Source organism: Mya arenaria, chromosome 3, assembly GCF_026914265.1.
Source record: "Mya arenaria isolate MELC-2E11 chromosome 3, ASM2691426v1".
Classification (NCBI taxonomy): domain Eukaryota; kingdom Metazoa; phylum Mollusca; class Bivalvia; order Myida; family Myidae; genus Mya; species Mya arenaria.
The window spans coordinates 70239540-70257353 of NC_069124.1; positions in this window are offsets into that span (position 1 = coordinate 70239540).

Sequence of the window (17814 nt, forward strand, 5' to 3'; positions counted from 1 at the left end):
TATGGTTGTGGGGATTGGTGCTTACTTTGCGTGTTAATAGACTCTTAACTGTTTGTGCACCAAATCAGCATACGAACGCCCGGAGCCATGATAATAGTCTCAAGTCTGAGTTCAAACTCAAGTTGCAAACTGCAATCTTAATTTCATTGTACCTTTCCATTCACGATAAAATTTGATGAATTTTATTACTATTTCAAATTGTACAACTATTTTGATTGTTAAACCAACGGAATAAAGATGTCACTTTGTACTTCGACAAAAGATGCTTTTCTATGTTAGTCTCAAGACTCGGACTTGAGACAGTTCTTAACCATTGGCCAAGACACAATTTTCTTAAAACTTTAAATAGGATTAAGCTAAGCCTACAGATTTTTTCTATAATTTGCGTATGATTTCTTTCTTTAAAGGGTGCTAGAATTAAAATAAGAATATTTATGATAATCACAATAAATAAAGTTTCTTTTATCAAAATTAAATTTAAGTACATGTATATTTTGGCTTATTGAAAGTAACTTAGCATGATAAGTTTAAGAAGATTAGAGAAATTCGGATCTGGAAATAAACTTTATTAAATATTTCCATTTACGAATTAGAAGAACCATGTGCATGCCTTTATCCAGAGCCTCTTTCATCAAGACATTTATCGCTTGTGGATCCAGGGGTGGGGGACGCACCCGGCACGCCCCCTAAAATCGTCCAAGTGTTTACATTTTATTTAAATGTAGGAGGAAAAAAGTTATAAGATACGCCCGAAATGCGGACTATAGATTGTTTTGGGAGTGTTTTTTGGTGGGGGATGCACCAAACCTCCCTGCCAACACTTTAAACCAAATAGATTTCGGTTCTTAGAGATGGACGCATGCCAAAAAGTAACGCCCCTCTTACGTCGAATCCTGGAACCGCCCCTGCTAATTAACTTCTTGTACGTTCTATTGGTTTTCCTTGATATCCAACAGACTCGGGGAGGTCAGACATAATAAATTAACTTAAGTGTTCGTTTGTGAGACCATTACGATCGTTATAACTACATTTTAAATTATCTACACACATACTCGGTTTTAATTCATTACATATGAGTTCCGTTGTGTATATAGACAGAGAGACAGAAGTGTTTATTGTCGTAAACATGTATGAAACAGTTTCTTGACAAAACATAAAAAGTTTCAGAAAATATAACATTCGCATGGTCAAAATTATACAGAAATGTTGCATTATAGAAATGGTGGAATACTTTAAACCTTTAAACCAATGCCTATAGCGTTTGCATAACAGTATTAACTGAAGAAACATATTTTAATTATCAACATTTTATAGACCCATCCCACCTTTTGTTTTTAAAGACTCAGTGTCACTTAAATATTTATAAAAAAGTGAGTATATTAATTACTATAATAGAGTCTCACATATTATCTGATAAATTCCCGAGGTCCACACGATGCTTAAGTAAAATGAAATGTATGGGAACTACCAAAGAAGTTTAAAACTTAGTCACTGACTCACTATTTGCTAATGAGGTAGATAAGTGGGCAGGGCATAGTGCTTTGCAAACAGTACCTGAGCACTTGCCGGGGTAGACAGGAGAAATAACTACAGAAATACTGAAGATTTTCAAATGAAATTTCACATAAATAAATTAAGCTTTTGTTTCTAAAATAAAGTAAAGCATTTTCAAATGAAAAAATATCAATGTTGTTTGTACTCGCTCAAAAAGCACTTTTTGTGTATGACGAAATAATGTGTGGCAAATCATTATATCAAAAGCTACTATCATTTCATATTAGAGTAAACAACCCGTAATATTGGTTGATTGACGTCAACATATCGATCGCTGCTATGAAAATCTTTATGGTCTCATATAACTGTATTTTGTCTGCAATTTCGATGTCAAAAGTAAAATAACGATACCATAAGTGTTTTCAGGTGCATATCCGGGAAAACTAGTTTAACCAAAATCTTCGTAGTTAATAAAATGTAAATCAAATAAAGCAACATAGAATTTTAGGTATTCGAAAGGTCACGTGATATGCAAATTTTTTATTGATGTTGTGCGCGCTGAATTTAGATTAACTTTCGATTTTGTTGAATTTTGTGTAGTTGCGATAAACGCATTCTGGGGGTTAAAAGGGTCTTAAAGGTTATGAGAAGTCATTTGGATATGCATATAAATAAATAAGATTTCATCACTAAAACATAATGGGACTTTAGACAAAACACCAAGTATATAAATCTCAATCCATTTAGCACCACCACATTGGTATTAAGAAGGCGTATGCCTTTGGGAAGAACATATATGTCAACAAATGTTTCTTGACATAAGATTAATCACATATCTTGGTTGATGAAATTTGTATTATTTTGCCTTTGTTTGGCATTTTTACGTGCCATTTCTGTATTTAAGCGCATACATGATTGGCATAATCCAAGGCGCCCTTGTTCGGGGGTGTGCTTGTGCCAAGCGATATCTAAACTTTAACACATCTGTCAGGTTCACATATGCCGGTACATGTGTACATGTATCGGGTAACTAAAATGGACATTTCTAAAAAAAACTCAACTGTAATTTCTTTCATAATTCGTAAGCATTCGAGGTTGTTTCTGTAGGATTTCACATTTGGAGTTTAACTGCTTTTTTCAGTTGTTTTATTTCAAGAACTCTCCTATACTTATCAAAGTGTTTTCCCACGGAACAAGGTTTGAAAATACATGTATAACGAATTCCCATTTGTTATTTATATCTTTTGCGAACCCCCATTTTAAGACAACTATAATTATGTTTGATGTAATCTTTCAAAAGACCCAATCTCTTTCTGAGAAAGTCGGTCTTTAAAGCCTTTCACACCTAACCGACTGGGCTTGCCGGAGCTAAACCAGAGAACAAACTATTTTCGAGAATCCGTAGTAGTATGGATGCGCAACGGCATCACATCGTTAAGAACGGTACTACATCGTCAGGACACCATCTGAACGCTAGCGAAAAAATCTAGAAACGGCAAGCGACGGTATAATTTTATGAAGATGCTCAACAAATTCTGTCGACGCGCTGCCGGAGCGAGCAAAGCCAGTACTCCGGTTTTGGTACTCCGCAAAAGATCCGGTCAACGATGTCACATCGCTAGAATAGCGGCAATCGGAACTCAATGGCTAGTATCAAGATATGGCTATCTCGAAGCTTGCGGAGATGGCCGAGTTGTTACGATTGGGATAGCGGCGGTCCATCGGTATAACACGAATGTGACTGTAAAGTGGTATTCGGTAGCACATCGGGGGACAAAGGTAGAACAACGGAATCACATGGCCGGTACACCATCGTTTAATATTTCTACGGCCAAATGTGATTTTTCACGTGCTTCTCGACGGAGCTCCGCCGATTTACTCCCCGTTGTTTACTGTGAGCTCCGGTTCAGTCCAGGCGAGGTACTTTGGTAGTGTGTGACAGGTTTCTTTGGAATAGTTTAACCGTCATATATAGAATATATACTGCGATGATATCCTTATATAGTAACTTTTTGTCTTGAAAATTTTAAAGTATATCTGCCATGCAGTATCTCACAACCTTGTCATGTTTTATTGATTCGCTCCAAGAATATGACAGTAGATACGTTAATTTATTTCAACACATATCAGACTTTTTTTGCTACATTAATGTGTTGCTGGTTTTGCTATGAACTGCTTGTTGACGAAGCACAGTAAACAACTTTAATAAGTGCACATCCAAGTCTCATTCACGTCACAAGAAATACGTAAGCAAGACGACTTAAAAAATAAAACAAGTATTATAACGTAAGGTGAAACAAAACAATGTGACATAAACTTGGACGCCAAAAGTCCACAGTCAGTCCAACCAAAGAGGTGAGAAGGCGCAGAGAACAAAAATACAATGATTGACATTGGTCATGTTTTGTCATTAAAACTGACAAATTGACAATACTGGTTTGTGTAGACAAAACAAGAATGACTAGAGTATTTACGATGAATGTACAGTAATATATACACAGCTCCATGTCGTTCTGATATCCAATATAAAATACACAGTATTACAACAAAACAGTGTAAGGTATCAGTGTATGTATACCACGTGATAAATCACGTCATAAATGCTACACCGGATGGCAACATTTTGCTTAATATGAAGTCTTAATTAAAACAAAGATAACTTTCTTTTACTACACTATTTTAAATGAAACAAAGGGCAGTCGATGCCGTTTAAAGAGTCCCACCTTCGTTTTGTTACCGGAGTTTGATAAGGTGATTAGTTTCATCACGCACTTCGACAAACCTGTTTCTAAACTAATGTTTTGACAGTGCTCCACCAGACGGCCGTTTTGTGAAAAGGTTTGTCGAAGTATTTTAAGACACTAAACTCTCAATCAAACTCTGATAAAAGACCGAATACGGGGCTCCGTAAGCGACGAAGACTGCGCTATGTTTCATTTAAAATGGTGAAGAAATAGTTTAAAGTCTTTGTTTAAAGTCTTCATTCAAAACAAAATATTGCCTTCCGATGTAGCATCTATGACATAATTTATCCCGTGGTATACATACACTGGGTATAAACGTAGAACAAAAGGCTCCTATGACTTTGCAATATGTCACTTTAGAATGATCATAATGATAAGAACACACCCATGCAATGTCTCCCATAAGGCGATTCTAGTTTTTGATTAAACACCAAATGAAAATCGCGCCAACAGTATTGATAACATTGTAAAAATGACTACAATTAGTGCAGTTACAAATGGGAAAGGTAGTTAAATGGTATTTAAAAGTCAAACGGTACCTAATGTTATGTTATAAGTATGCATTTACCAAATCAACGTGTCTAGAGAGTCGCAGACTTTCGGCCCAATTAGCTGGTAAATTCACACGTTCATTCAATTACCCTTCAGACCAGATTAGTGTTTGAGATTTTATATTGTCTACGGACCCAGCCTCTGTCTGAACCTACCGATTCACCTGATTAAGACTGCTGATTTACCAAGGTAAATGAAAGGCAGTTTTTGAAAATAATGCCATCCAATTAGTCATTATAATATTTCTAAAACACTAATCCTGGTAAATCATATACAAAACATAATAGTATCGACAGCAACACGGTGTCAAATGAATAATTGACACAGGTGATACGTTAAGTTTTCAACTATTTCCCAACATATATGATATACTTTCTGCTGTACCTGCAAGGCTGCGCTTCAAATTGAATTTCATGTGTACATTATCTATTTAACTCCTGCCCATTAATGATTCAAATAATAGTTGTATTTACTCAATCTGTTGTTGTGTGTCTATCTAAATCACTAACTTCGTTGTTAATGCACATTTATCAAATTAAACGATCGTAGCCCGGCGAGACTTTCTAAATGCATATTAACAAACATTTACCGGCAGAATGATCTCTTTCTACAGGCACAACCTCTGTTTAGTGTATGGCAGCATTTATCAAATCTGCTGTAGACTTATTTGGTTAAATCAGCAGTCAACTGTTATCGATTTAAATCAGGTAAACACAGACTGGACCAGTAGACAAACTATAATGTCAACCACTAATTAAGCTGGTTGAAGGATTTCTTATATGCATTTACCAATAGAATGGACCGAATGTCTTAGACTAACAATCGTTAACAATAAGATTTTTTTTTTAAATCAGAATATACATAATTTACTGTAACATGAATGTACGGCAGATTTCATAAATATTGCCACCCCATTTGGATGGAATATACTTTTTGAATACATCGAAATCAGACACTTAAATTAAGCATTTACTTACTAGTCAATTAGAACTTCCAAACAGTTGAGTAATACGAGTGTGCGATTTAACACATATATATATATATAAATTGTATTATAGCCAGAAATCTCTATTTATCATCAATTGTATTGACAAATTCAATTGCTAAGCATACAATGACGCATCATATACATATATATTATATTATTAATCAACTATTACGTATTTGGCGAGATACAGAGACAATTGCGGTACCAATACCAGACAATTGAAGACAATATATGCCAGAACTCCCTCAATATCGACCAAACTCAGCCAATATCAACAAAACTCGCCTAATACGAGTTTCTTCCGTTTTGATTGGCTACAAAACTCGCCTAATATGAGAAATATGCAGAAAATTATTTTTAACGGTAGCCATTTCGTTTTCCGTTTATCGACTGTTTTGAAAATTGTGTGTTTCGTATTACTCTTGAAACTATTGAATGATTGAACCACTTTGTATGGTTTGATATTTCAGTTGTATTTAACCCGTTGGTGGATTTTACGACTATTATGATTTAGGAAGGTTTAGGTTACACACCACCATTGTTTTTCCCTATATAATTCAATGTAAAATTATAATTTTTAGACAACATTTAAAGGCATTTCGAGCGAATGCAGGCTATAATAACCACATATATTCTTAAAGTACAAGCTTTAAATTACATTTTAAGCCAATAAAAAAGGGGGGTCAAGTTATTCCTAAGAAAAATCACTCCATTTGAAAAACAAACTCTAAAAATTGCACTGTCCGCCATGACAGTTCTTCCAAAATGACCTTTCAACTATGGGGCAGCGGTTTATGCTTTAATCTCTACTCTAAATGATAAATCAAGCAAGAATAGATACTTAAGGTATAAAAGTTTCAGGAATGATGATAGTTTTGATTTACAGTGTATTAAACATGTGAAAACATGTCTATCAATCATAAGAACTTTTTTTATTGAGAATTCTCCACACAACGGAAGTACATATGACGTAATGGTGACGTCATTCCTGAAACATTTGACGTTTTAGAAAACGATTTACGAAATTAAGACGAAAAGGCATGCTTCCTTACAATGTACAGTGCTTTATTCATAAATATGTGCAATGCCACTTTAAGGATGCATGTCAAAATCAGCAAAATCAAGACACCATGAATGGATAAGGGATAAATACGGCTTCACTATGAACTAAAGGTAAGTTATACTTATACGAATGTTTTTAACCAAAATGGTAATAATTAATTGATAAAATACTTATTAATTAGGTGATTTCATATTGGCCAAGTTATTTGTCCTCGGTCAACTGTATTTGTCTTCGCCCTTTCGGGCTCAGGCAAATACAGCTAACCTCGAACAAATAACTAGGCCAATATGAAATCACATAATTAATAACATTATAATACTAATTATATTGTAAAATAATAACATATACTGCACTTGTTTGTTATATATTTTCAGTTTCATACTCATAATACATACTTTCATATGTTTATATATATAATAAATATTTGAAGAAATTAACTGAGATATTCAAACATTTTTTCTTACAACAGGTGCGTCGGCATCTTAGGTAAACATATTTATTGAGAAATAGTTAACATCGTTATAACAACATAGGGTTCAAGCAATACATATCAATAAACAGGATTGGAAAACAAGCGACACTTATATAAATTCCTGAGACAGATTCACATTATACTTAAAACTGCAAGGCATATTGATAGTGATAACATAACTGATAATAGACACGTGGCAATTTTAAAATAACAATATAATCATAATGTAAAACAATGAAGACCTTCATAAGCTTGATAGCGCTTACATGTAACGTTAAAATTAAGTTTTACTATTGTATCAATTGGTCATACTTTAGATTAAACCTTTCTTTATGATATCAATACTGTTATAAAACAAACAGCGGTCATAACAGCAAACAGCACGCACCCTCATCCCGTGCTTAACTTTTGTGTTGCATAAATATATCTCTGGGCATTCAGAAAGATAGTGTTGTTTGTTTTATACGATAATTGCTTGAAGGTTGTCCGGTTAGCGCAATGGTTAGCACACTCGCTTCTCACCTAAGCGACCCGGGTTCGATTCCCGACCTGGGCGCATGTGAGTTTGATTAGTGGTCTCCAAGCCGGACAAGTGCGTTTTCTAACATCGTACCAACGAGATTAACCAAGTATAAGTTATCATAACTTTCTTCACATTCGTTGTAAAATATAAAATATATAATGTTTAAACTAAATGCTCGTCGCCAATGAGAAGGCAGTTGACAGAAGGTGGTAGATTGGAGAAAAATGTGTTACGAGTTCATTATAATGGACAGTGAAGAAAAAATATTTCTAACGGGCATGGCTGATTAGTTGCTTCCGACCAACGACGTTATATAGACGGTAAGACATTACGGTGAATTACGGAAAAAGCGGATGGAAGCGGGGAAACATTGTGAGTAGATCGAAGAGCATAAGCAGTCCGTGTTTGTTGTGGAACCAAAAGGTAAGAAGGAGTAAGATGCTTTATCAGCTTGTAAAAGACAGTCAGACGATGTTTTCTTTTACGTTCGGACAAAGTGTCCCGATTGGGTTCTTTGAGGAGCCTATCTGTTTTGCACAATTTTGTTGCACCTGTAAAGAGTTGTGTCGTTTCTAAGTTCATGGGAACAGTTGTCCTATTCTCCAACAGGGGTCGAAAGAAGGAAATGTTCGTTCTCTCTAAGCTGGAACTTGATAGCACAAACTTAACTTTCGGTTATGTTTAAAGTTATTGACTGTGCTTATCGGGACGTTATCCATGACTAAAAGCGGATGTGGTGGCTTGTTGCACTTGCGCGTAAATATCATTCATTCGAGTTTTACTGGATTAAAAAACACACCACCTTTTGGACCATAATAAGACACGAGACAAAAAAATATGAAGAGGAATAGAGGATATCCATCAGTTCGCCTACAATAATGGACAGGCTGGTATCGTCAGTAAAGAGACGGTTTTTGGTCTGAATATCGGAAACGATGTCATTTATATACATAAGGGAGAGAGGAGAGGCCCTAGGACTCAGTCTTTGTAGACACCGGCGTAAGTTGGGGACCAGCTAGATGATGTATTGGCAAAGACAATCCTTTGTTGTCTGTTACTTAGGAAGGAACGAATCAAAGATAAAAAAGGAATCTTTGACGACGATCGATTCGAGTTTGTACAGGAGACCACGGTGCCGAAGTCCATCCAAAGCCTTTGATATGTTACAGAACATTGCTTTGACCTTCATCGAGGGCTTTAGCAGTATCATTTATAGGGCCAACACTTGGTTTGTTGTTGCGTCTCCCTTTATAAAACCTGATTGGGATTTTGTAAGGATCTGGTTGGAAACAACGTACTTGTATAAATATTTGTGTACGCATCGTTCTCTGACCTTACCGATACATCCAAGAAGTGATATTGGTCGGTACATGTAGTTTGGATGGGTCAGATATTTTGAAGATTGGTGTGATATTGGCTGTCTTCCATTGACTAGGAAATTCTGAATTATGCAAGAGCCGATTAAAAATTTGGATTCTGGATAAGAAAGTCCTTCACATTATTTTAGTAGTTTTGGGCTGATAAGATCAAGACCGCGAGCTTTTGACGGGTAAACAAAGAGATACAGCGTCAGTGACATCCTTTGAAGACATGATTATTTCAAATAAAGGCGAGGAATGGGCGTGAAGATCATTAGGGAGACGGTGATCGTGGCCACCTAAGTTAGACCGTAAACATAAACACTATTGAACAGTTCAGCTGTCACTTTTTTGTATTGACTTCGACGACACTGTTGTCAAAAAGAGTGGGGAAAGTGGAAGGTTTCTGTTTATTTGTTGTTTTGCAAATATGAAATATTGTTTTGCATAATCTTTCTGAAATGTGCCCAAGAAGTACCTGTGTTACAATGTTTCGCCTGTGTGTGGTCTACTTTGCGCTTTCTTATCATCTTTTTTTTAAATTCAAATGTAAGCCAAGTGACATCATTATGTCTGATTGATTCAGTTTTGTTTGGAATACTTATTGAGGCATCAGTATAGAACTAGTAAACATTTCGTCTATATGTTGGATAGTCCCCATGATCATACAAATATAACTTGCGCGAGAAACTATTCTCTTTAAATTTAGTTAATTTTAGAGCAAAGACAACTGGAAAATGAAAACGTGCAAGGTCATGGATGAAGGGGTCTTCAACAAAGCTAGGAAGAACATGATGTGTGTTTTTTTATATATAAATTAGGCCAATAAGTAAAGAAGAATGCTCGCTGAAATAAGTTATAAAGCGTTATAAAAAGTGACCAGACGGCTCATTTGTATAGTCGGTGATGAGTTGACATTAATATTGAATGCACATGTGACAAGAATGTTGTCTCACTGAGAATGAAAGGTCTGTCTAAACTGTGTTCCATGTTCAGCCACTGAGTATTGTTTGCGTCAGGTGGGCGATAAATACCGCCTTCTAACAAATAACGCTGATTAACAAGCCTCAACCCAGAGAGCCTCCAATCCATCTAAATGGACGTGAGATCGTTGTTTTGAATATATAGTGCCGCCAAAGTAGATCGCAACAAGACCACCTATTCGGAGTTTTCCTGTCAAGTCTTTACTGAAAATCTGAAAATTGGAATAGCATAATCATCATTCTTAGTATTAGAATTAAACCATTTTCGGTAAAACTAAGATATCATATGGTTGGGGCTCGATAGCTACTGTCTAGTTTTGACTGTATGCTTTGAATGTTGAGGTGCATAATACTCAGGCCGCTGTTCCTTAGGCTTGGTATGCTCGGGCGAACAATTATGACTGTCGGACTCGTGGGATGGACCTTGATTTAACCCAACATCTACTAACCTACAATTTTTCAAATAATGAGAGATCATCCGGGTACACAGGAATGTCCAGAAGAGAGGCGCCTAGTAATGGAAACATATCATTTTTATGGTGGGTGAAAGAGAACGTAAAATACTATTGACTGCCTTAAAGAGAAAGGTAGTACATGAGGGTGTGGGCGACGAGTAGGTGCCACAATCCGCCGGCTAGGCTGTGTGAGGTATAACTGGTAGCAGTATCAATAAGTAAATGCCGGCGACATGTTATTTACTCGTGTATCTTGAGGTTATAAACACGATCACTGGAACAACAACTACGTCTAATATACCATTTGGTTTATACAGTGAATGTAGTAGATATTTAGATGTATTATATTAGATATTTTGCTAGTACACGCCTTTTTTGTATTTATCTGTTTCTTTTCTATAATGTCCAAATACCTATATAAATAAGTTCTTCATATTTTGTTTAATCAAGTCTAATAATTTCCACGTATTTAATTAACTCACCCATAGGTGGAAATAAAGCTTCTCTATTTAGGATTTTAAACAGTTTGCTTAGGTTGTTTATATACATTGTATAATGACGGACCTAGGTTTATAGATCCGTGGATTAATGCATTGAAAAAAAGACAAAAACGACCAGGCCCCATTTTCTCGAAACTTCTTAAGTCCCCTAGAACAGGATTAAGCTAATTTCACTATTTTTGTTGTTCTATAAAATGTGTTTTATTTAGAAATTATGTACGATTAATCTGTATGATTATCAGAATAAACTAATTTTCATTTATCAAAATCCATTTTCAGTATGTATTTTGGCCTATTGAAATAAGCGACTTAAGCCTGTTAAGCTTAAGAAGTTTCGAGAAATTGGGGCCAGGTTCATATTCACAAATGTCCTGCGTCTGTGGTTGATACTCAAGTTTCAAGACATTTCTGATTCTGAGTCGTAAACTCCACACCACGCTCGCATTCAATATTAACCGAATCATTGGTCCAAAAAATCAAGTTATACAAGACGAGAGACAATTATTGATATCAATGCAATGATTTGTCTATCAATAATTATAATCATTAATGAATTATGCAGATAAACCCACTTACTGGTCGCATAGGTACCATTCAAATTTCTAACGCTACTTCGTTATATAGTGTACTCCTTTGACCTTTGCATTTGTTTCGTTAAATGTGTTGTCAACTAGGTTCGAGGGTCCAACTTAGATCCTGCAATATTCTACCAACTCGTGGAATGGTGGAATGGATGTATAAGAACATATGCTGGAAATATCTTATAAAGTTCAGGGAGAGCATTCGTTTTAACTTGATCTCTGCCACGATATCAGATTTCCATAATTATCAGACTCTCTATGAGTGGCATAGTTTGATTTTGTAGGCTTATTAATAATACAATTTAGTCTCTTTAGAAAGTACACCAATGGTTGTGGTTCCTGATACCTTGCTTCCAAGGATTTTATTTGACTTAATATCATCTATTTTAAACTGAAACAAAATAGTACATATTCCGTTAGATCGGTTGTGCTTTCCAAGTCCTAGCTACAATCGTCCCTCATTACACGATATGTTTTGACAATTATACTCAAAACAAAATCAATTTTGTGGTATTAGCCACAATGGAATACGAGCGGATTGCTCTATCACCGAAAGGATTGACTTTTAGACAAGAAAATCAAGTGAACAAGAAGCTATTTGAAAACGATCTCTATTTTTTCAGTGCAATCGGACCCAAAATGTATTCGTTTGCACTTTCTAGGAAACATACAGTTCATATAAAAGAACACATACGATTTAACATACAGTGAAATCAAGGATTGTTAACGTGTCTACAAATTCAATGTTGTATAAACAATTAGGTTCAAAATGATGTGTTGGCATGCTGTTATAAACAAATCCTCGGAATAATTTCAACATTTAAAGACACGTTTAACAATGAAGACGTGAGAATGCGATTTTGATAGAAAACGAATGACGGTGGAGACGTGCATATGTATTAGATATAATTTACGGAAAGCGTTCATAATATATTCAAAACATGCATTCCTATAAAGATAACAGAAATCACATAAATAAATTGTTTCCAGAAATGTTAGCAACGTATATATACTGCCCCTGTTTCAGAAACGCTAGCAACGTATATATACTGCCCCTGTTTACATAAACGCTAGCAACGTATATATACTGTTCTGTTAACAGAAACGCTAGCAACGTATATATACTGCCCCTGTTTACATAAACGCTAGCAACGTACATATACTGCCCCTGTTTACATAAACGCTAGCAACGTATATATACTGCCCCTGTTAACAGAAACGCTAGCAACGTATATATACTGCCCCTGTTTACAGAAACGCCAGCAACGTATATTTACTGATCCTGTTTACAGAAACGCCAGCAACGTTTATATACTGCCCCTGTTTACAGAAACGCTACCAACGTATAGATATACTGCCCATGTTTACAGTAACGCCAGCAACGTATATATACTGCCCCTGTTAACAGAAACGCTAGCAACGTTTATAAACTGCCCCTATTTACAGAAACGCTAGCAACGTATATATATACTGCCCCTGTTTACAGAAACGATAGCAACGTATATATACTGCCCCTGTTTACAGAAACGCTGGCAACGTATATATATACTGCCCATGTTTACAGAAACGATAGCAACGTATATATATACTGCCCCTGTTTACAGAAACGCTGGCAACGTATATATACTGCCCTTGTTTGCAGAAACGCTAGCAACGTATATGTACTGTCCCTGTTTACAGAAACGCTAGGAACGTATATATACTGCCCCTGTTTACAGAAACACTGGCAACGTATATATACCGCCCCTGTTTCCAGAAACGCTAGCAACGTATATATACTGCCCCTGTTTCCAGAAACGCTAGCAACGTATATTTTTTTCTATACTGCCCCTGTTTACAGAAACGCTAGCAACGTATATATACTGCCCATGTTTACAGAAACGCCAGCAACGTATATATACAGCCCCTGTTTACAGAAACGCTAGCAAGGTATATATATACTGCCCCTGTTTCCAGAAACGCTAGTAACGTATATATACTGCCCATGTTTACAGAAACGCTAGCAAGGTATATATATACTGCCCCTGTTTCCAGAAACGCTAGTAACGTATATATACTGCCCATGTTTACAGAAACGCTAGCAACGTATATATATACTGCCCCTGTTTCCAGAAACGCTAGCAACGTATATATACTGCCCATGTTTACAGAAACGCCAGCAACGTATATATACAGCCCCTGTTTACAGAAACGCTAGCAAGGTATATATATACTGCCCCTGTTTCCAGAAACGCTAGTAACGTATATATACTGCCCATGTTTACAGAAACGCGAGCAACGCATATATACTGTCCCTGTTTACAGAAACGCGAGCCACGTATATATACTGCTTCTGAAAACCTTCGGAAGCACACAAAAATGCTGAAATATTAAAAGAGCAATCAGTTGTCACTAAAATCAATACATACACATTTATAACAAACATAAATTTTGAGTGATAAACCTTTAACTACTTACTAAATAATGCATTTATGGAAAATATAAAATACTGATAATAAGATAGTAACCGTTTATTTAATAGCTGAAAACGCACAAATATTAAATGACTGGTGAATGCTAAAAGATTAACAGTGATCATTTATCGTTTCATAAGATAGAAAAAAACGTTTTTCTGCACCTTTCTTTCAAATTGTACAAGGTATCCTTCATAAAAACTACTGTTTTCGATTTAAATCCGTCCTTTTCGGTAAAATAAAACAATTTTTATATCAGTTGTGGTATAACTAATTTTGAAGTAAGAGTGCGTCTTTAACAGTATTAGCTAAAGCAGCAATGTCAACACCCTAAATTTTAGACTTGAGTGGTAAAACATGTTTAACTAAAAATGCATTATTTTTAATGCATGCAGATGACATTTGTATATTTGCACAGACAGGAGAAGATATGCCGCATGAATGAGATACCTATTGACCGTTAATAAAGAAAAATAAATATGTTTGAAAAAGCGGCGGGATACCTAGCAGTTTACATGTGTATTCTTACGATTGAGATAATATTGGACGAATCTTTTTCTGCCGGTGGTTACCCCCTTGTCAAATGTGAATACACTATTTCCAGTCACGCTCAGAATTTAGGAATATCATATCCTCTGAGAATGTCGGTATTGTTTGGCTTATTTGATAAGTCAGTAAAGCAAATATAATACACTTGTAACTCTTTTGTTCACAAACCAGCGTTATTTTAAAGTGACACTCTTATTCAAAATCAATACATACACATGCATAACAAACTTTTGACTGATAAACCTTTAACTTCTTATTAAATAATGCAATTATATGAAATATATCACTTACTGATAACATGATTGTAACCGTGTATAGCAGAAAGCGCAAAAATATTAAATGATTGATGAATGCTATAAGATTTACTGTGGTCTACTACAGTCTCATAAGGTAGAAATGTCGTGTTTTATGCTCATTTCTTTCAAATTAAACTCAGTATCCTTCATAAGAACCATTGTTTTCGACATTTATTCATCCTTTTTGGAATATTAAAACAATATTATTTTTGCGGTAAATCTTATTTGGGAGTAATAGTGCATCTTTAAGAATTTATTATGTTTTATATAAAGGTGTTGTGTACCTTTTTATAAGAAGTACTCTGTGTTTATGAATAAAAAAGCGAATTTAATATGTACTCAAATTCGCCTTACCAAAATAGTTTAATATATTAGATCAATGATGTTTGGTTAGCGGGAGAGGTTATCAAGGACACTTACTCATTAAACGGTTTTCTGGATAAGATTTGCATTTTTTAGTTATGATCGACGTTTTCGTCAGACATTCGTGGGTATGTTTAGAGTTGTTTGGTTAATAATTGTCTGGTGTAAACCACGTTTGACTTGTCAGCAAGAACATTTTAACAAGACGTGACAACTAGAACGTCTTAACAAAGACACCAATACACTCTGAAGTAAAACATAGCAACACTAAATGCTGATCCCACCTCAAGCCAAATCATTGCATGTGAATCACTTTCAAATGTATTTTCTCCATTTCTCAAATTTTGTAAAATATTTAGGCTTTTTAACGTTGGACATGTAATGTATTTATTATAAGATTATTTTAATGCGACTTAAACCATTCGATTGAACGATTTGATTGAATGAGGAAAAATGTTCCAACTTGTAATAAAGCAACTAAAAGAGGTATTATACCAGACAATGCATTCACACTAATCACCATAACACTATCAATGGCAATGAGGGGCACCACCTCGTCACTGTCAGTCAATGACTATGAGGGACACCTCCTCGTCACTGTCAGTCAATGCCTATGAGGGGCACCACCGCGTCACTGTCAGTCAATGACTATGAGTGGCACCACCGTTTCACTGTCAGTCAACGGCTTTTAGGTAAACCGCATTGTCACTGTCAGTCACAGACTATGAGGGGCACCACCGCGTCACTGTCAGTCAATGGCCATGAGAGGCACCACCTCCTCACTGTCAGTCAATGGCCATGAGAGGCACCACCTCGTCAGTGTCAGACAATGTCTATGAGGGGCACCACCTCGTCATTGTCAGTCAATGGCCATGAGAGGCACAACCGCTTCAGTGTCAGTCAATGGCCATGAGAGGCACCACCGCTTCAGTGTCAGTCAATGGCCATGAGAGGCACCACCTCGTTAGTGTCAGTCAATGGCCATGAGAGGCACCACCGCTTCAGTGTCAGTCAATGGCCATGAGAGGCACCACCGCTTCAGTGTCAGTCAATGGCCATGAGAGGCACCATCGCTTCAGTGTCAGTCAATGGCCATGAGAGGCACCACCTCGTCAGTGTCAGTCAATGGCCATAAGAGGCACCACCTCGTCAGTGTCAGTCAATGGCCATGAGAGGCACCACCTCGTCATTGTCAGTCAATGGCCATAAGAGGCACCACCTCGTCAGTGTCAGTCAATGGCCATGAGAGGCACCACCTCGTCATTGTCAGTCAATGGCCATAAGAGGCACCTCCTCGTCAGTGTCAGTCAATGGCCATGAGAGGCACCACCTCGTCAGTGTCAGTCAATGGCCATAAGAGGCACCACCTCGTCATTGTCAGTCAATGGCCATGAGAGGCACCACCTCGTCAGTGTCAGTCAATGGCCATGAGAGGCACCACCGCTTCAGTGTCAGTCAATGGCCATGAGAGGCACCACCACTTCATTGTCAGTCAATGGCCATGAGAGGCACCACCGCTTTAGTGTCAGTCAATGGCCATGAGAGGCACCACCGCTTCAGTGTCAGTCAATGGCCATAAGAGGCACCACCGCTTCAGTGTCAGTCAATGGCCATGAGAGGCACCACCACTTCAGTGTTAGTCAATGGCACCAACTTTGTCAGTGTCAGTCAATGGCCATGAGAGGCACCACCTCGTCAGTGTCAGTCAATGGCCATGAGAGGCACCACCTCGTCATTGTCAGTCAATGGCCATGAGAGGCACCACCTCGTCATTGTCAGTCAATGGCCATGAGAGGCACCACCGCTTCAGTGTCAGGCAATGGCCATGAGAGGCACCACCACTTCAGTGTCAGTCAATGGCCATGAGAGGCACCACCGCTTCAGTGTTAGTCAATGGCCATGAGAGGCACCACCGCTTCAGTGTCAGTCAATGGCCATGAGAGGCACCACCGCTTCAGTGTCAGTCAATGGCTATAAGAGGCACCACCGCTTCAGTGTCAGTCAATGGCCATGAGAGGCACCACCACTTCAGTGTTAGTCAATGGCACCAACTTTGTCAGTGTCAGTCAATGGCCATGAGAGGCACCACCTCGTCAGTGTCAGTCAATGGCCATGAGAGGCACCACCTCGTTATTGTCAGTCAATGGCCATGAGAGGCACCACCGCTTCAGTGTCAGTCAATGGCCATGAGAGGCACCACCACTTCAGTGTCAGTCAATGGCCATGAGAGGCACCACCACTTCAGTGTCAGTCAATGGCCATGAGAGGCACCACCGCTTCAGTGTCAGTCAATGGCCATGAGAGGCACCACCGCTTCAGTGTTAGTCAATGGCTATGAGAGGCACCACCGCTTCAGTGTCAGTCAATGGCCATGAGAGGCACCACCACTTCAGTGTTAGTCAATGGCACCAACTTTGTCAGTGTCAGTCAATGGCCTTGA